This window comes from Salmo salar, chromosome 12 (assembly GCF_965601325.2).
Source record: "Salmo salar chromosome 12, fSalSal1, whole genome shotgun sequence".
NCBI classification, from domain to species: Eukaryota; Metazoa; Chordata; class Actinopteri; order Salmoniformes; family Salmonidae; genus Salmo; species Salmo salar.
In genome coordinates, this window is record NC_138302.1 from 79669029 (window position 1) to 79691110 (window position 22082).

The window sequence follows — 22082 nt, forward strand, 5'->3', positions numbered from 1 at the left end:
CAGACAAGAGGCAATTTCTCCAAAAAGTACAATCTTTGTCCCCATGTGCAGTTGCAAACCGTGGTCTGGCCTTTTTATGGCGGTTTTGGAGCAGTGGCTTCTTCCTTGCTGAGCGGCCCTTCAGCTTATGTCGATATAGGACTCGTTTAACTGTGGATATAGATACTTTTGAACCCGTTTCCTCCAGCATCTTCACAAGGTCCTTTGCTGTTGTTCTGGGATTGATTTGCACTTTTTGCACCAAAGTACCTTCATCTCTAGGAGACAGAATGCGTCTCCTTCCTGAGCAGCATGATGGCTGCGTGGTCCCATGGTGTTTATACTTGCGTACTATTGTTTGTACAGATGAACATGGTACCTTCAGGTGTTTGGAAATTGCTCCCAAGGATGAACCAGACTTGTGGAGGTCTACAATTTTTTTCTGAGGTCTTGGCTGATTTCTTTAGATTTTCCCATGATATCAAGCAAAGAGGCACTGAGTTTGATGGTAGGCCTTGAAATGCATCCACAGGCACACCTCCAATTGACTCAAATGATGTCAATTAGCCTATCAGAAGCTTCTAAAGCCATGACATCATTTTCTGGAATTTTCCAAGCTGTTTAAAGGCACAGTGAACTTAGTGTATATAAACTTCTAACCCACTGGAAATGTGATACAGTGAATTATAAGTGAAATAATCTGTCTGAAAACAATTGTTGGAAAAATTACTTGTGTCATGCACAAAGTAGATGTCCTAACCGACTTGCCAAAACTATAGTTTGTTAACAAGAAATTTGTGGAGTGGTTGAAAAACATGTAAACTTCCGACTTCAACTGTACACGCACACACACACACACACACAAAAGCCATCGTTTTTAAAGACTCCGTTGACTGACAAATATTGATCCTTGTTAGTAAAAGAAGGAATTGTCACAGTGAGTCACAGTAGAAGAGAAGGCCGGGGTTTATTCCATTCAAAACCTGCACCTTCTGGCCTATAGGCACTAACAAAGTGCACACACACACGCACATATACACATTAAACATTCTTCTTGTAGTCCAAATGCATTATTCACTGTAAAAGGGTTGAGCATTTACAATTCAAACAGGGCAGAGGCTGAGTCTGCATTGAGAGAGGCTGTGGCTCCAATCTACATACAGGACGTGCCTGACTTACCAGATGAAGAGAAGGTGAGAGACCCAGAGAAGAAGAGGGAGGGGAGGGAGATAGAGGAACAGGAAGCAAGAGAGAGAGAGGAAGAGGAGGGGAGGGATAGTGAGCAAGAGAGATTGAAATAGAAGGGAGCGAGAAATCATCTTTTGCTCGTGGTCTGCATAACTGAGGCTTCACATGATATGATGTCTGTCACATGATGTCCCTCGCTGACGTAGGCGGAGGCTGAGGCCTTAACAGTCACTAGCCGATTTCTCTGCTACCCTTACAAACCTGGACCCCTGGAACAAAGACACAGTCTCTGTGTATGTGTATGTGTAGTGTGTGTGTGTGTGTGTGTGTGTGTGTGTGTGTGTGTGTCTACTGGGACATTGCAGTCTCAGCCATCAGTTGATTGAGATGAATTTATTTTAGATGTAATAATAAAAGGTCAACTTTGAGACACAGATAAGGCCACTGTTTCTCTCAGGAGGACCAGCTTCACATTTACACAACACAGACATTCATGCCCAGGCCAACAGTCCCTACAGGCCAGACAGACTCTCTGGGGCTCCCATAGACATCCATCAAAACACACTGAATTGGACCATATGAATGGATAGATACACAAGCTGACAGAAGACCTGTGTCAACCATCAACTCTTTAACAATTAAGATATGGAAACCCCCTCCTAATATGGAGGAACACACACACAAACCTTTGGACGTCCTTCTGTCATAGGACGAGATCAGTCATTGAGCACCTGCTCACACCCCCAGCCTGTACAGATGTAAGATCTTCATTTGAGCCAGTTTGCTGCAGGAAAATAATCCTGCAGCAACAGGAAATGTGAATTATTATGTGGATTATAATCAATGGACATTTTTGTAGGGGTTGATTCCTTTTTCATAAGGGAAAATCAAGTCTGAAATTTCATAATGGGAAAATACAAACTTCAGAAGCCTTTTTAAACCTCAAATACACTAGAAGTTCTCCTGCAACAGGCAGATCAAATTAATATTAACATCTGTACCCCACCCTATGATGACACACACATGCCACCGAACCCCACCTGTCAGAGTGACAAAGAGAACACCTCGGACAGGAGTGGAGCAGGACGATGTCAGACCCCATGCCTATCCTTCTCCAATATACAGACACCTCTTCTGCCAACACAACCCATAATGACCCTACATTTAAACATAGAACTTTCACTCTTTTGTGTCCATCTGGAGTGAAAGGAAATATTTTGGACCGCTCAGCCCAGAGTGGATTCCAGTGCAGGAACATTTACACATGCATCATTGCTCTGTATCCAGAGTCATCATAGTCAGCCTCCCTAGTAAAACACATTAGGAGACAAGCAAACAGAGATTCTGATTCAAACCAGATGGCCAGATGCAGCAACAGAGCTTGGTGAACTGCACTGTGAAACCCATACGGGCCGGCTGAGGTTAAGTCACCGTTTATAGGTGATGTTTCTCAACACGACATGACAGTGACATGACAGTGGATTCCCAAGTCATAGGTCACAAAATGCCTTTTTATGGCTAAGGCGTCACCCCTGTTACCTAAACAGTTTACATTTTACTCAGCATACTTGTATACAGCATTCATTATATGTCTATTTGGCTTCAATCAGCAGACATTAAAGAGGCAAAAAGAGGAAGAGGAGGATTTGAGTAAATAAATAAATAAGACCAGGCCTGCTCGTTAGAATCAAACGAGAAAGAAATTACACCCCAAAAAGACTGTTAAATATGTGAGCCTTTGATCTCTGCCCTAAATGAGCAAGATCCAGTCTACAGAAAGGAATGTGTGCGTGATGATATAGACTGAGGCTTGCTTTACAGAGAGGGGTTTAACTGAGGTAAAGCTAACCTAACTCTAAAAGTATGCAGCACAGAGCCGTGACTCACGAGCACAGACCCAGAGACCAGGGAACTATTAGTCTGAACATTCAGCAGTCTAGGTGTTGACAGCTTGAGGAAACACTTCACCTCTACCGTATAGAAGAAAGTCTGATGAAGATTTAGTGGAAAGGTAGAGACATTTTGAATAACAAGGTTTAAACTAGCGTAAAGCACAAATAAGTGTCAATGCTTTTCATACTGTATCGTGCAGTAAAATATTGTCAGTATCATTCGGTATTTGTTTGTTATAACATTGGATTTTTACTGTATGATCAGGAGAATGGAGATCGGGATGGTTTTCCAATACTTTACTGAACAGAACGCCATGTTCGTCACTTGCTTTGTAGCTGAAGTAGTTATCGTGAAGCATACCACTGGATTATAGGTACACTAGACAACTATGGAACATTCACAACATTGCATGTGTCTGACAGGATCCAGCCTGGTGAAATGTAAACAGAGTCCCCCTGGCTTGGCCTGCCTCTCTGTCCACTGTCCTGTGTGTGAGAAGACCACAGAGCAGAGGATTATGGAGGGGAAATGGATGTTAGTTAAAAGCTGACCTCTGACATTGATACAACAGTCTTTTGATTCGCTGGATCAGGGTGTTCTGTTCTCTGGTGTGGGCTTTAAATGCAAGCTGTCACTTAAATAAAGTCATTATCTAGGTTTTGTCTGAGCGTCAACTCGATAAAGAGGGTAAATCCCTCCCCAATGTGATTCTGTATGGTTTGTTCTATTCGTGACAGAATGCCAAACAGACAGTTGTCAGATTGTTGGTTTGTTTGAAACTGCCAAAAGCATAGAAAGTGCTGTTCCACATTAGTGACACCACATCAGGATCCTGCGAGAGTGTGGTTTGAGAGTGATGATTTCACACCTACCATGTGTAATCCCTCCTCCATAATGTGCAATGATGTCTCAGTCCCCAGTGAGCCTGCAGTATTCTCCTGGTTAACTTTAACACATGACAACCTGCATATTCACCACATCACTCTCCTGGGTCAGTGGCAGTGTGGTGGTACTGAACTTACAATAACCTGTGATGCCATGGACTGATAGATTCTGGTCGTTAGATATGACATCTTGTGAATAGTCAAAGCTAATTTGAACACTTTCAACTTCAAACTGAGTGAAAGAAGAACGCTCCCTGCTAGCTCAAACTACAAGGATATCAGGTTGAGAGATAAATCACTGAGTGGCCTAAACATGAAAAATGGCCTTGACTTGTTAGTTATATAGTCTCCTATTTCACAAGACACAAGGTCCTAAACTTTTCAATTGCAAGGCATACTTTATGAGTTCAATAACTCTATGTGACTCTGCTACACTGAGACAGTCCAGACAAACTGTGGGTCATTTATTTACATACCAAACTATCAACCCCTCAACAGACCAATAAAGGGTCTGCTTTTCATTGTTAGATATTATTGCACTGTTGGAGCTAGGAACACAAGCATTTTGCTACACCCGCAAAAACATCTGCTATATGTGTGTATGGGACCAATCAAATTTGATTTGATTTGATTCTGCAGAGTCAATGACACATTTTAGGAGGGTGCCCTTACCTGATGTCAATTACTTGAAATGAAACATACACTATCCCTCACAAAGTGCTTCATTCTTAGAACTGTCTGGCTTATCTTAAAAAAGAAGGTCAAGGTTCGTTGAAGCTTATCTACATGAACTCAATCCAAGTTCCTCACTCAGCCTCAACTTTACAGCAATGCAGTGAGCTGGACCAAGCTAACGCTGAACAGCAAAACTGAGCTGTTCTCAGACGTGTAGTATGACTAAGCAGATGAATAGAACAAAACAAGGTCACTGGAGTCCAAAGCCAATTCAATTCACAAAATAGCTATTTTTCCTCTCTCTCCTACTGACTTCCTTCCTCTAGCTGTTAATCTGGTTGTGTTGTAAAGGCCCTGCCTGTTGGCTCTCTGACCATTGTCACCCTAATAATGGTAATGGCTATGTTATTCTGGGCTGGCCAGTTGTCAAGGCACCAACAGACACCAGCAGTCACTCACACACATCTACTTGGCAATTAGTCAATTTACACAAATAAACGTGTCCCTACAGAGAGAGCATCTGTGTTGTATTCAGATATGCAGTGCTATACGGAGTTGCTGGCGCAAGAGTTCTGGTTTCTTGTGCAATAATTCTCCTCTAGGAATGGAGGATTTAATAGGGTGATATTGGTAAGGCCTACTAAATTAACCCCACATGATGCTCATTCTGAAATATTCTTAGCGCTGCCTCCCATCTCCCTCTCGCTACCGCAGGCACACATGCACGTACACACACAGCCTTTTAGACATGTTACATCCATGAACATGGTGTAGAATAGTCTTAAAAGTTTCATGTTTTCTCAAGTTTCAGGTAGAAGACCATTACAGTGCCCAGTGGTGCCATTACTATCAAACGGAGATACACTGGTTACACTATTCTTGTGGGAACCTAAAATCCCCAAATGGTCCCCACAAAGATAGTCAAATTCTCCCTTGTGGGGACATTTCCCACACCCCCATGAGGGAAAAAGGCTATTTTAAGCTTAGGGGTTAGGTTGTTATGTTTAGGGTTACAATTAGGATTAGGGGTTAGTGGTTAGGTTTAGGGGTTAAGGTAGGGTTATGGTTAGGGTAAATAGGTTTAGGGTTACGGGTTAAGGTAGGGTTATGGGTAGGGTAAATAGGTTTAGGGTTAGGGGTTAAGGTTAGGGTAAATAGGTTTAGGGTTAGGGGTTAAGGTAAGAGTTATGGTTAGGGTAAATAGATTTAGGGTTAGGGTAAATAGAATTTTGAATGTGTGTTTGTGTGTGAGGTTGTGAAGGAGAGGATGTGCGTATTTGTGTTGGGGTGTTCAGGATCTCTGGAAGCCGTACGTTGTCCCTTCTCTGATCACAGGAAGCTGGCAGTGCCTCAGACCTCCTATTAGAGGCAACTTCCTGACCTCTCCCTCTCCTTTCAGATGGAATGATAAGCAGAGTCCAGAAGGGCAGAGCGGCTACTCTTTCATCTGTGAAACACAGGGCTCACTAGCATCTTCTATTAATAGACACACACACAAAGTATGGACACTTAAACACCTCAATATGCATAGCCAAGAGAAAAAGGCTTCTGTACGCACAGAATAGAATCTTTGGGACATCATAAAATGTTGACCGGTGATGAAGGATCTTTCTGGTCTCTATAATAATCCTCCTCTGTTTTGTTGTTGAGCTTTGACGATATCTGCGACTGCGTCACTCATGGATTCTGCTGTGTGCTTTGAGTCATTGTGAGCTGTGGATGTGATGGGGACCAAAATAACACTTCGCCCACTCCTCAGATGATGCAGAATACGCAATATGAAAAGCCTGAGCATGAGGGAATAGATGCAACACAGCCCGCAAGACATCTTGGGCCAGATACAAGCAAACCTACACACCAGAACATGTTCATTTTATCTTATAAACAGTCATTTATTACACCACTTCAAATATGATTTAACATTTAAACAATGTGATATACCACTGTGTTGGTTAGATTGAATTCTACCTTGGTCATGCTTGCAGCTCAATATGCTACTAAAGGCAACCAATATCCAGTCAGTTGACTAAATCAATAAACCAATCAAATACATTAACACTGACTGTTGTGTCATCAAATCCATTTTTTGTGACTAAACAAATGAATACTGCTCCAATGGGATTCAGTAACATAATGAAAATAGGAAATGCCATAATTTTCCATCCCAGAGGGAAACATTTAAGTGAAAGTGTGAAAATGTCTATTGTTTTGTCATTTAGCCACCTGACTTGGGCCACTCTTCTGATTTGTTTGTTATGTTGATTATATACACACATTATATGGATACATTTTTTTTTTTAAATAGAATCGACAGTGAGAAACTAACTTTCTGGCCATATTGATGATGAAAATGCCAGGCGATAACATCAGATACAAACACTGACCTCTGCTGGTGACTCTGGGCTAGAGCTGAAATCTATCCTAATACTTTAAATAACAACTAGGTGGTGTAACAGCAAACTCATCATCCTGCATAAAAGGACTCATCTGAGTTCACCAGCGCAGAGTAAGGGGACTGTAGATGAACAGAAGGTAAAAGTTAGACTGCTGAACATGCCAATAGTCACGGGAAGTGGAGAGGGGCTGGTAATTAGGTGAGGGGACAGAGATGAAGTTGGATACACCAGACACACAGCTGTGGCGGTATCTTAGCCAGTGTGTGTGACAGTGTGTCAGCGCTGGCCTCTGACCCTGGCCTAAGGGACACAGAGGTAATGACTGCATCTCCTGATGTTAACGGGAAAGAACATGTAAAGTGACATGAATGAACAGTGCAAACACTAACAAGTGTTGGCGGGTGGAAATTGTTGGCTGTGGTACATAGTGAAGTCAGTGTGGGGCTGACGGCTGCGAGACTCCCCCCTTTATTCCAGGTGACAGTTCATTAAGCCAGGATCAGCACCAGTGGAGATGTAGGCTGAATAAGTCCTCTAGATTCTAAAGCAGAGAAGAACACTGCCTTCATGGTTAGAAATTACTGGGGATGGAGCTCTCAGGCAAATCCAGGGTTTATTCACATCAAGGGGGAGAGTGCATTGATCCATTTATTTTCCTAATTTCTGAGTGGAACAAACATGTAAACAGCAACCACAAGGTTTGTATGCAAAACGAACAAAATCACGAGGACGAATGTTTTCCTACAGGAATGTAAAGTTACACTAACAATGACAGTCAAAGTTACAAATTGATTCAGAATACCAAATGCACTTCTCCAGACATTGGGATTCACTTGCCCTCTCCCTCTCTCCTACATACTGTAGATAAGCTGGTCTACATCACTATCTAGTGAGTCTGACTTCATCCTCTTCTCCAGTCTCTCTCTGGGTCAAAGAGGGATTTTGTGATGCCTATCTGTCTCTGTCCAATACCCAGAGTGCTTGGCACCTGTTCAGTATGACCTCTAATAACAGTATAGGAAAATAGATGGGGATACCCCCAGTCTGGCACAAGATTACGATATGTTTTCGTTCAGGAATCAGCTGTGGAACACACACAGTGCCATGAGGACCATCTCTCCTGGTTGTTAAAAACATGATGTAATTGCAGATCACTATTAAGAAATGATAACACAATAATAAAAGCTAGGTGACTGTTCCATTTTTGCCCTTTAGGACAAAGGATATGTACTCCAGTCTAGTCTGTATGAGACATGTTCGATTCCCTGTGGAAAAACAAAAGCGTTTCAGCACTGAGACAGTAAACACAAACAACTAAGTGAAGGTGGAGAACAAGGCTCCTCAGAGCTTAAAACAAGATTTAGTCCCATAGAATCAGAAAACGAGGAAAGTTACCCCCAACACTGAATAAAAGGTTTTGAAGGTCCCAGAATGAAAAGCACCTACTCAAAATGCAAGTCATCACAATGCCGAGTCAACACAAAGAGAGCCTGTTTTGGCTTGTGACTTCTGGGCTCTCTGATTATGTGGGTTTTCTGGCACTGGCACACGGCCACTCCACAGCGTCAAAGTCAGGGTAGAGAGACGACTTATGTTGTCTGCCCGGGCCAAGACTTTAATCAACAGCACTTCAATTTGGCTTTATGGCTGTTTAGAGAACAAGATGCACAAGTAGATGGGTTGTAGGAATGTGAAGCCTTATACACTACCACAATTATAGTATAGTTAAAATTTGCACAGCATACACTAATGACTTCAAATATTGAATTAATGTTAGGGAGTAAACATTATTTATAATAAGGGTTACATGGATGGCCCTCCCATCAGCAAAATATATTGGACCTAAACCCTCCCTGAACGCTTGAAAAAAAACTAAACAAGTGACCCTCCTTTATACCCTAAATAATAATTAAAACAAAGTGGATAGCAGAAAACAAGTCTACCGTTTACCCACACTTCTTGGACAGAACTGAGCCTTAGATATACAGTTTTATAAACTGTTCTTCATCCTGTAAGCATTACATGGCAACGCAGGAATTTTGATAGTGCACAGGGCTGCGGGCCAGAAGGTTGTGGGTTTGCAGACCACTGTGGACAAGAATAGGGGTGGAAAGATAACATTTACAGTAAAAACATTGTATGAATCTATCATCGTATTGCAGGTCCGAGAAAAAATGGCCTTTTATAAACATTTGATGCAATTCTACATAATTTTTCACATTAGCGGAATATTATTTTAACACCACACAAATTACTGAAATTACAGGCTAAGGAATGGACAGATAGCTAGGCCTATGTGTTCATCTTACCATATTTGTCCAATGGCAAATTAGTGTGTCTTGTTCGCCACGAAACTGTCCCTGTTGGCAAATAATTAAATTGAGACGTCATTAGGAATCTGATGATGGTACCAATGCAGAAACATTAAACTTTAATTTCTGGCTACTCTTCTTCCGTGGCTTAACCCAACGAGAGATCACAAGTGTTTCCCTAAAAGCTGTCTGGGTTTTAGGGCTGTCCCCAATTGGTCTAAATTTTAAATCATGTCTTAAATTTTAAAAAAAATCTATTTAACTAGGCAAGTCAGTTAAGAACATTTTTTTTTTACAATGTCATATAGACACACCCTATGTGTTTACATTACAGCCTTATTCTAAAATAGACTAAATAAAAAAACAAAAACAGAAATACCATATTTACATAAGTATTCAGCCTCTTTGCTATGAGACTTTGAAATTGAGCTCAGGTGCATCCTGTTTCCATTGATCATCCTTGAGATGTTTCTTCAACTTGGAGTCCACCTGTGGTAAATTAAATTAATTGACATGATTTGGAAAGGCAAACACCTGTCTATATAAGGTCCCACAGTTGACAGGAATTGTCCGTAGAACCCGAGACTGGATTGTGTCGAGGCACAGATCTGTGAAGGGTACCAAAACATTTCCGCAGCATTGACTGTCCGCCAGAACACAGTGGCCTGGATCATTCTTAAATGGGAGAAGTTTGGAACCACCAAGACTCTTCCTAGAGCTGGCCGCCCGACCAAACTGAGCAATTGGGGGAGAAGGGCCTTCGTCAGGTAGGTGACCAAGAACCCAATGGTCACTCTGACAGAGCTCCAGAGTTCCTCTGTGGAGATGGGAGAACCTTCCAGAAGGGCAACCATCTCTGCTGCACTCCACCAATCAGATTCTCTGGTCTGATGAAACCAAGATTAAATTATTTGGCCTGATTGCCAAGCATCACATCTAGAGGAAACCTGGCACCATCCCTATGGTGAAGCATGGTGGTGGCAGCATCATGCTGTGGGGTTGTTTTTTAGTGGCAGGGACTGGGAGACTATTCGGGATTGAGGCAAAGACAAACGGAGCAAAGTATAAAGAGATCCTTGATGAAAACCTGCTCCAGAGCGCTCAGGACCTCAGACTGGGGTGAAGGTTCACCCTCCAACAGGACAACGACCCTATGCACACAGCCAAAACAATGCAGGAGTGGTTTCGGGAGAAGTCTATGAATGTCCTTGAGTGGCCCAGCCAGAGCCCGGACATGAACCCGATCTAACATATCTGGAGAGACCTAAAAATAGCTGTGCAGCAACGCCCCCTCCAACCTGACAGAGATTGAGAGAATCTGCAGAGAAGAATGGCAGAAACTCCCCAAATACAGGTGTGCCAAGCTTGTAGCGTCATACCCAAGAAGACTCTAAGCTGTAATTGCTGCCAAAGGTGCTTCAACAAAGTACTGAATAAAGGGTTTGAATACTTTTGTAAATGTGATATTTCTGGTTTTTATTTTTAATAAATTAGCAAACATTTCTGCTTTGTCATTATGGGGTGTAGATAATAAAAAAATATGTTTTAGAATAAGGCTTTAACCTAACAAAATGTGGAAAAAGTCAAGGCACTGTATGCATTGAGCTTGTCTGATGCTTTATGCTCACTGTTTGATGAAATAACACTCAAATGACTCAAGAGGGAGCCAGAGATCAAGATCATATTTATTTTTTTACCTGACCCGACTATCCTCTTGCTCCTACTGGTTTTCGCAGATTCTGCCTTACTCTCCTGAAGTTGCCGGTAATAGGCTACATGAGGAGTCAGCAAACTTTCATGTGTAATGCCAATTTATCTTACCATTTCTACCGATCTGCGTGCCAGTTATGGTTTTCATATGTACATTTCTAGAACGGTTTAATTTCATTATTATAATAAAGTCTTCGTATCTCAAAATCACTGTCACGTGGTTAATCAAAATTCAATCTAAACAAACCTAAAAAGTAACTTCTATTTCCATTGCTAACTATGTATAGTTATACACGGCCTGTCTGCAACGAACTTGAAACACTGTATCAAGTTGGGTCTGGCCTGAAGCTTCTTGCAACATTGTATAACATATTTTGGGCCCTCAGAGTTACCTGAGCCAGTGAGCTTGCGTAAGGGATAAGAAGTAATCAGGTAGGCCTATTTTATGACGTTTCCACTAGGTCACAACACAGTCATCAGATTACCATAGTACAAATAAGAATACAAACACATCCGTCATGTAATCGTTAGCTTAAATGATGACACCCTTGTAACAGAAGACACACACACAAATTTCATCTCCCTGAGCAGCGTTCAGCATCTGTTACAGAGGTGTCATAGATAGCAGCATCATTACTACATGGATCTCATCCAGACTCAAGATATAATTTCCCCTCTCCAGGTAGACAAACACAGAAAGACCATAAAGACCAGCGCTTACAACACAATATTTCAATATGACTGGGGATCAAAAGGAGAGCGCTGGATAGGAGAGACACTGAACTAATAAAACAGGCTCTTATCTGGGGAGGGGTCCTTCCACAATGACCTCTGTTCGCGTCACATGGGGTGACTTTTAGATGCAGCTAACTCTGGCTCATCTCAACTTTTAAACATGCCACTCCATTGGAATTCACGAGCCGTCTGATTGGCCCTCGGTGTCTCAGCGGGCTACCACATGCTTCCCTGTTTCCGTGACCACCATATCTAATGGAAAGTTTAAAAAAAATGAATTACAGCCAATCAAAGACAGCCTCTCCCTCTTGAGCCCATAGAGAAGCTTTCAGAGAAGCAACTGATCTTGACCCAGCCTTTGATGCAGAGAGAGACAGAGAGTAAGAGAGTAAGAGAGTGAGTAAGAGAGATAGAAAGGGAGGGGAAAAAAGAGGGAGGATAGGCTCCCAAACCTGTCAGTGGATCTGTAAAGGTCAAACTATGATTAATTTCAGGGTTAAAGAGTTCTCTGGGTTTGTATTATTGCTGAGCAAAAACCCTTCGGCGCTGTCAAAACACAGGCGTTTAAAATTGGATCCTCTTAAACGACAAAGACAAAACATTAAATTTACACAATAAAAAGCCGCCACAACATCTCATTTGCCTCCTGACCTAAATGAGTGTTACCACGCGGCACAGATGTTGCTGCTTTCCACTTCAAAGGACACAGGGAGTGGAGTGGAGGAGATAGGGATTTGGTCCAATAATTACCAGTAAACCTCTTCAGGGCTTTCACTGGAGGTTGGCATCTATCTCCATGCCAATACTGAGACTACAGAGAAGAGAGGAATCATGGTAAATCCAACAGGCCTATTGTGTGGTGGTGGCCACCAGGTTCCCCCCCCCCCCTCCTCGCCTTCGTAGTGCTGTGGCCTCTTCGGAACTAAAACGAGAGGGTCCTTTTTAAAGGGGCATTCATATGTCAAACCAGGCTGACAGTTTTATTTGACTGGGCTACTTGTTAACATGATGAATAGCAAGGTGGGTCTGTGTTATGCAGATCAGATCGGGTTACTGTGAGGACAGACGTCAGTGGGCTTTCAGGGCGCTCACTGAGGCCGGGTTAAAACTCAAACCCAAACACCCTCCATATCCCCTCTCCTCTGATTTTACTCCAACTTGGGTTTCAGCTTAGGCCAGTGGTGCATATAAGAGCAGGCTTTTTCCAAACAGTACTGCTAACCTACTGTACCATGTGAATTAAGGTACGGGCAAGAAGAAATTACTGCAAATGGGAACATTTTCCAGGAGTCACAGTAAAATTACTATAACCTGCCCTTGTGTTAACTACTGGTCAAGTGTTAACATTCAAGCACCATTATCATTGGCAGGGGTGCGCCAACATGCCTTGGCAGTGTTAGGTGAGTTATTGAACGCAGCTGTAAAACACACCGTGGAGAGTTAAGTGAGTCACACGATCAGGCTGATCAGATATCTGCTCTCACACAGTGCTCATGTTAATAAGCTCTGTAATGAGTCTCATTAGCACAAAGAAAATCAATCAAGCCAACGGCTAGCATTAATAATTCAAAGGAGCGCGTTGTGCAAGTTAAATCCACTCCTGTCTTCCCCTATCCTAACCTACCCTGCCTAGAGCTGCCAACTCTGGTTACACAGCTACACTGGCTCTCTGACACACTTGCAGTAGGGTTAGTAATGTGCAGCTACTCTTCATCAGAATATATTGGCATTATTGAAATGATGGACAGATTGAATTGTTCTGAAGCCAGAGGCAAATCAAACTAATCCCCTGAATCAATCCAACTAGGCATACAGCAGTCTATTCCTCCTGTAGTCTATTCCTCCTGTAGTCTATTCCTCCTGTAGTCTATTCATTAGACTGTAGTTCACAGTAACCCATAATATATTACTGTTTGCATACATTGCTTTTCTGAGAACAAATCATGTTATACAAAAGTGACACATTTTTATTGGAGTTTTCCTTTAGTCAATCTTTTTCAGAAGCCAGACTGAATGTGATTGGTTGGATGAAAGCTCAACAGTGGTCGGTGAAGAATCTGGTCAGTAGTAGACCTGAGTCATTTAAAATGGATGGCACTTGACTGGGCCTTCAATAGGGCATGAATGGGACCAGCCAACACAATAAAACCACTGCGGAAGAGTAGGCATAAAACTCCAGGACACCAGCTTAGCGGAAGCTTCTTTATAGCACGGAAGAAGGAAAGAAGAAAAAAACTGGCGCAAACTCTTCCTGAAATCTCAAGCTCCTGAATATTTAGAAAAGCATCAATATTTTTGAGAATTCTGGAGATACACACGTTAAATTGTAGGGAATGGTAAGGGGGTGTGCATCTCAGCGCTTACTTAGCCCAGTCCTTTTTACTGTTAGTTATTCATTTCTGAGAGTTCAACCCAGTTCTTAAATGGCCTGGCTTTCCCAACCTCCTTGGCTTTCCTCCAGACTCACACAGTGCATGTCATCAAAGAGGGTGCTGTTGTGGAACTATGTCTGACATCAGCAACACTGGCTGTTTTAAGGCTGTTATAGAGAACCAGATTTAGATGTATTTATTTTATTTTAATAGCCCAGTCCCATCCCACATACACCATGACCATCATCAATAATTCCTCAGGGAGACAATTCAAGGTCTGATTTTGGCAGTCTTGCAGGTCCCTGTGTTGACTTAGTAGTTTTGTCACTCTTAGTTAATAAACAGCAGGGTTATATAGTAGCCTAGCTACAGTACTGTATATACTATGTACGCACCTGCCTTCTCCGATTACCTAATATCCAACACTGAGGTCAGCTAAAGTCCACATTCAAAATAAAACACCCATATCTATATCAATCGGCATGAAAACATGCTTTGCTGAGAACCAGAGAGGAAGAGACTGGTTGGAGTGTTTTCTTTTAGGAAGGAACAAAGGAGTTCAGTGATGTTTGTAGCCATAAAGTTCCCCCGTACTGTTCTAGCTTCTACACACAAAGCAGAGTTTTCAAGGCCGTCTGTAAGAAACGTCTGCTGTTGGGTTGGTTTGTCGGGAAAAGGTTTACTTTTATTGTGGCACTCCGAACACAGGCAATTAAAGGCACATTCCAGAGGTTGGCTGTTGCCCTGTAATAGTTTACAGAATGGAGACCTCTCTCATTGTGGACCCTCTTTTACAGACAGACCAGGCTTGGCCTTCATTAGGGCTGCTTACATTGCTGATAGAGAGGACGTGTCACAAAGAGAGATGTCTACTTTTTCTTCCAAGAAATGAAACCATCATGTAGAGGTAAATGTTATTGCTTTCAATAATCGATGAGTGCCCTGATTTAACACTGAATAGAGCTTTTGCTTGTCACACCCAGTTTTAGTAATAACTCTTGTAATACACTTTGCACACACACAGTTCAACTATTTTAAACAGTTCTGGAAAATTCATGTTGTCTTAATATATAGCCTCATAGTGAATCATACCTAAACACAATACAGCTTATAAGTGCGGCATATAAAAGACTACCCAACGCTCATTCCTTTCACTCTAAAACAAATACAAGTGGAGAGTGTGTGTAGAATGACTGCTTAAAATATCCCATACTGCATGAATGGCTTTCTTAAAGTCAACTTATGTTAGGGCACACAGATCATGAACAATGCCTTGCTGACTCTGATATGCATGGCTGAGTCCATTAAAAACCTTAACACATGAGGGCTTCAGTAACCCACAGGTGTCCTCCAGACCAGTGTTCTAGCAGAGAAGGAAGTATCCAATGGCTCAAACTGGAATAGAGATATGGTCTATACTATTCAAGAGCAGTATGTATTCAGAGTTTCCTCAGGATGTTTTCTCAAACAAGGAGCAAGCACTATTCCACCTTACCAACTACCACCACTGAATCTTTTAACTGATACTGACTGAAGTTTTTGGCAGGGAGGGAGTAGAGAGACGCCCTGCAAAAGTAAGGGTAAGTGTATAAAGAGAGAAGGAGACAGATAGAGGGTCCCTACCTCCATTGGTGCAAAGTGAAGCCTGGTCACTGGTCTCCAACACACGTTACACAGCTGTTCACTCTCTGATTCCTCAAGGGTGTTCAGCTAGTGACAGAGAGAAGAACCAATCTATGATACCTCCTTGTATCACACATCTCTTCCTCAAACACATACAGTATGCTGTCTCTCACATGACAACAATTCACATTGGGACAGAGTAGGTTTACAGATGATCTCGAAAGGGATCGGAATATTGAGACATTACAATGACATAAATCCAGGTGCATTAGGCCTACTCCCGTATATGACCTGGGCCAAATTCCCCCAAAATATCACTGATAAAGAGAAAATATGTTGAAAAAAAGTTAGATTTCTGTGCCTCTTTCTATGAGTTCATAAATACAGAAGTCTCTAGGAAAGGTTTGACAAAGTATGCGTATTGGCGTAGAATACAAACCAACTATTCATCAACGGGCCAATTAATGTGAATTAATTCGTCTTTGATTTGTACTGGTGGATGCGTTATCTTTCCCGAGCAGATGTAAGTTCCCCAGGGAAACGGCGCAAAGAGGAATGCACTGCTTTGCCGATTGAGAAACACAGTCCACAGACTGCATTTACACAGCACAGTGTTTGTGGAAACTGGTAACTACACTGATGCCGTTGTCATGCAACATTGTTTTACTACATTTCTGCAAAAACGTGAGATCCTATGAAAAACGACAACTTGCATCACTCACCGTTCTACTGGACGCTCTCTTCTTGGAGCTGCGAGTGAACACGCCAGTCTTGTTCCGGGACAGTGGGATGAGAACGGAGACCAATAAAGCAAAAGGTACACTTGAAGAGCGTCCGCGCACCTTCGTAAACAAATCGTGGCGCTCGACTTTCCTCAAACAAACAGAGAGCCCTGCCCTCGCGTTTCATTCATCAATGAAGAAGCGCGGTTTCCGGATACTCCAGCTCTACCTTATTGCCTCCTATAGAAGTCGCAAATTCCGCAGACTATATTAATCTTGACAGCTAAATATTGCAAGTAACACTTTACACTGTCGTTATTAATTACATTTCTAAAAGTAAAGTGTTATCCATACTCACTACGTTCATTAGGCTACATAGAATCAAAATATAAGTGACATTACAAGTGAGTTGTCAGAGAGTATTTTTCTATTATATAGGCCTACTGTTGGAAAACTTTGACATTGCCTTTGAATCCATCATGAGTTTTCCTATGCTAATGTTTTACCATCAGACTGTAACCAAGCCAACCCAAGAAACTCCCCTTTTCAAACACAGAACTGAGGACTCACTTTACTGTATTCTCTCCAAGTCACATTTGGTCAGAAATTATACATTTTACCCCCATTTGTTTGATGAAGTGTCCAACTTTTTCCTCCCACTCTGGAATTTCCCATTTCAATTTCCTGTGAGGTATAGCAGGCAAGGTTGGCTCTTCAACAAGTGCTTGCCATTTACCACCAGAGAAAAGCTTTGCCGCATTACCAAGACAGACAGGCGGACAGACTCAATGCACTCAAGAGAGCTTTGAGTCCCAAGGCCTTTCCTCTCAAAGGAGAATTCTTCACAGAGAGCAGAGCCACGTTAAGAATATCTCTGCAATAATCTCCATGCTCAGGGCTCTATTCACTTTACTGGGCAATTTATTTCTCTTACAATTCATTCAAAGGATGGTATTACTGCCTAATATATTATACAACTCCTTGAATTCCCTCTTGGCTTTTCTCTACCTTCAACATGCTCATGTACCACTCAATTTACTACATTTCTATGTGCTTAGCTTGGTCACTTCCCACAATGTTCAGACATCTGTTTTCAACACTTTTGAATCTGGAACAAGGTTGCACTACTATGAAGAAGCAGCACTGAGGCACAGATGATAAAATAAAGATAGTCAGCGCTGTCTACTGTTTCTGGGTGAAAGCTTTGACCTTCAGACCTCCCCACACCTGTGGACTAAAACATCCACAATGTTCCACATCAGCAGGCTCTATACAGACAGAGAGACATCGAAAGAGAGAGAGAAAGAGGGGGTGAGAGATTGAGTGAGAGAGAGTCCTGCAGAGGAATAACTTAACCCCTGTCGCACGCACGCACGCACGCACGCACGCACGCACGCACACACACACACACACACACACACACACACACACACACACAGGCTAATGAAACCTAGTGTCAGTTCAAAGCTGTGTGTAATTACCCAGGGTAGTGGTGATGGTGGTGGGGGCTGTTCTACAAGGTGTTTTATCTGCCGCTGGGTTTATGATAATCCTGATGTCATCTAAAAACAGGGTTGAGGATCATCATGGCTGAGGTGTCTAATAGTAGCCACCTGTATATTCTTCAAAAAGACACATGGACAAGTATTATACCAATGGTCACAAATTATTAGGGCTATGTTTCAAATCAAAGGAAAATCATATTTTTTCCCCCATACTTATTTTTCCCAGGGCATGCCATGAATTTTTACCTCACAATTTTCAGTGTTCAGAAATAAAATGTCCTTAGGATAAAGGGCACATGTGTTGGGAATGTACAGTAGAGCCCCAGGACCTATAAGGACTGAGGTCACTGCTTTAACCTGTGTGGGAAGATCTGGGAATATGTCTGATTTGAGCACACACAGGCCAGACGTAGACAGACGTAGACAGACACAGATGCAAGCACAGGTACAGATACAGACACAGACAACCATACACCCCCCCACACCTGATTTTACACGATGGTTAGATATAAACTGTAGTTCAAAATAAAAAATACAAACATGGAATAAGAATAGAAATTCATTCTAAATATTCACTCCAGTACAAGATGATGATATGAAACCGTGTAATCTATACTTAATACACACAAAACACATATTCCACACTGACAGGGGACTCCAACCACTCCCAGCCTTAAATGTGCTCTAAAAAAATATGAACATGCCGTCAGCACAGCTCCACGAGGTTAGATGAAGGAAACAGCTAAACTTGCTCTACTGCATAATTCAGAGGTAACTCTCTCTGCACTGCTGCAGGGGGAAATGTCAAAGCTTTCCAATGGAATACTGCATACTAAGGTGGCTTTAGTAGCAAACACACAAAGGGGTTTTCTGTCTGTTACCACTTCGTTAGCATGGCACAGGGCTCTGGTTGGTGATACAGGGTGCAGTGACGCTGAACTCGCCCGAAGGGGAGGAGGCAACAGTTCAGGTGGGACACTGCGGCTGCTCTAACCCTGGGCTAAACACTTTACCTGGATAACTATATCAACCCACTTATTTAGCAGTCTGTTCCAGATTGAGTATTGCCAGAGGATATGAGTGAGCATGTGAACAGCGGTTGTGTATGAATTGCTGATAAGGTTAGATTGAGCTCAAGTCAAAACATATGAGCACCTCATATAACTACTCATGAAAACAGATTCCATGTGATAAGGATGCAAATAAAACAGTAGATAAGTGTCCACTGAGAGATTGTAACTCATAAGCATATTAGAAAGTGATTGGAGAAACAAGTTCACCTATTTAAAAAATGACCCAGTTTACCTTGTAGGTGTCAGAGTAGTTGTTCGATCTTCTCCTTTTGACAGTGATAATTGAAGTTGGAGCTGTGAATGACAGTGGGATCCTAGCACCTGGGCTCCGTAGACTTACAGGTTGTTAAACAGAACATGCCTACGTGAGGAGGGATCCATGGAGATGGTAAACAGTAACCATACCAGGTGAGTTGGAGGGTGCGCACGCACACACACACACGCACGCACGCACGCACGCACGCACGCACACACACACACACACACACACACTCATTCTACTGGCAGAGGTGTCGTTCTAAGCAACATAGCTACACATGCTTTTAAAACAATCAATAAAATGCTCATAACCATTACAGGTAAAGTAATCTATTTTTGTGGCATCATGTTAGTGCTGAACCAATGACCATAACATATTACAGAGGACCTACTTCCTACATTGGAAAACATGAGATTGAATGGGCTGTTTAATTTAACCTGAGGTCTGGGGGAATGTCCATACGTCTGGTCAATGTGGGCTGCTACAGTACATTGGATGTTATCTCTCTGAGGAATGATACTCTGCCAAAGACCAGTGGTTTTGTTTAGATAATGACATGGTCAGGGAACCATCCTTGTATGTTAGACCCACAACATACCTACAGAAGTGGCACATCACAAACTGTCTGGACACTAAAACAAATGGTTTCATTTTATTACATTGAGTGCAATATCTACTGTAGGCTACTGTCGTGTCTTTGGCATCATTAAAAGTGAAGTCTGTTATTTTATCAAATCAATTCTCTGTAATTATTTTTATGTGATTAAACTAATCATGTAAATGTAATTCACTAGGAAGTCGGGTCACCAAGGAAAATATTCAGATTACAAAGTTATAATTTTCCTAATATAACTCTTCAGATATTTTAATATCTGATCAATTAGTCTTCTAATTAATGAATTATTCTTTACCTCACGTTAGTCTCATTCCAAACGTCGTAAATTGTTGGTTATCTGCACGAACCCAGCCTTTACTATGAATCATCCATACACTAATTGTCTTAATCATTTATTTACTAACTAACTAAATAATCACAGAAATGCATAAACTGTCACGTCCTGACCAGTATTAGGGATTATTTGTAATTGTAGTTTGGTCAGGACGTGGCAGAGGGTATTTGTTTTATGTGGTCCGGGGGTTATGTGTAGTGTAGAGGGGTGTTATATTTATGTGTTCCGGGGTTTGGGTGTATGTTCTGGTTTTTGGTTGTCTAGGGGTTTTCCGGTTTGTGTATTTCTTTGTTGTCTGTGTGGCTCTCGATCAGGAACAGCTGTACTTCGTTGTTCCTGATTGAGAGTCATATATTAGGAGCTTGTTTTCACCTGGGGTTTTGTGGGTAGTTGATTTTGCACTGCTAGTTGTCATAGCCTGCAAAACTGTCTCCTGTCGTGTTTTCTGCATTTCTTGTTTTTTTTCCCATGTTCACTTTATCTAATAAAATATAAAGATGAGCATTCATATTCCCGCTGCGCCTTGGTCATCTCTACATTACGACTACGGTGACATAAACAAACAACACAGTAGATATGTTACTAAGAAAATGATAGGGGAGGTTCCCTAGTGGGCTAAGCCGATATGACGGCTTGGTGGACAAAGGGAAGTGCGTGTGGACTGAGAACATGCGGGAAAGACAAAAGAAATCACTATACAGTTGATAATTATATTAATTGAAATGCTAATCCTTTGCCCATGAACGCTCACTCATTCAGGAATAATTGCAATCAATATATATTTACGCCCAGTGTGTCGTCGTGATTTCTGTTGGAATCCGGTCCTTCTGCGGAGAGTCAGTTCATCATCTCTCTCTGCTTCCCTGAAGATCAAAGTCTTTCGTGGTTAGAATGGATACTTCAGAGTACCATTCAGAAATGTTCTCATAGAATAGATCTTTCGGCGGTTGTCTGTCTTGGCATCCCAGGTTGACATTATTTCTAGCTGCAGACTAGTAATTAGTATCTAAGATTTGCTCTTATTCTGTAGGGATCGATAGTCTCAGAGTTTAACCATTTCCACCCGTGTAGCCAATGCTCCACGTGGTATGGTTAAGAATTCAACAACCATTGCACCCTTAGCTTACACTGAGGTTTTTGTGGTCTGAAGAACATTTCCTCAAGAGGGGTTTTTATTTGTAACACTAGGAAAGGGCGGTTCATGACGCCAGATCATGTCTGTGCTCACGGGGGCGGGCCAATGACTTAGTTAAACTTTAAAGGGAATACAATTCTCTCACATTAAAGGTTTAACATCACATGACATCATTTCACAAATTGTTTCATCTTTACTCATTCATTTTATACAATAATTAGATGCAAACCTCATGATTTAGAAATGTACACATTCAGAGATATAGTTATGTGTGTTTCCTGTCCTCTCTGAGATCACCAAATGAAACACACTCATCATACCAGTTCCTTAAGTGTCCACGGACCATTCCCACAAGTGGACATTTTGTTTCAAATTCCCATTATGGAGATTTAGGAGTTTGCCATGTGAAATCCTTTGTCCTCTCTGTATCGTTCTTTCTGCATGGCCTGGGGGAGAGAGTCTCCGCCAGGAATTCATGGCCTGAGATAACAGAACCTGGGTGTAGGAGAAAGTGAGAGAGAGAGGGGGATGCCACGATCTACACTCAGAAAGGGCCACATCATGACACTACCTACCAAGAATAATTTCCCTGTGAGCATGAAATCTGTCATGTCATTTCAACAGCTCTGTTGAAACACAAGGTATTGTGGCATGGCACTGTCAGATCCTTC

The 22082-nt window shown here is 42.0% G+C and overlaps 1 protein-coding gene across 1 annotated transcript in view; it reads right to left on the minus strand.

The window, feature by feature from the left end:
- Positions 1 to 16683, minus strand: part of LOC106565843 (prickle-like protein 2) — a 116414-nt gene extending 99731 nt beyond the window's left edge. Inside the window, exons 1-2 of the mRNA XM_014133429.3 lie at positions 16490 to 16683; positions 15768 to 15854 (exon numbers count right to left, since the gene is read on the minus strand). The gene's annotated coding sequence lies outside the window, so the exon portion shown is untranslated. The remainder of the gene's footprint in view (positions 1 to 15767; positions 15855 to 16489) is intronic.
- Between the last annotated feature and the right edge of the window lie 5399 nt (positions 16684 to 22082).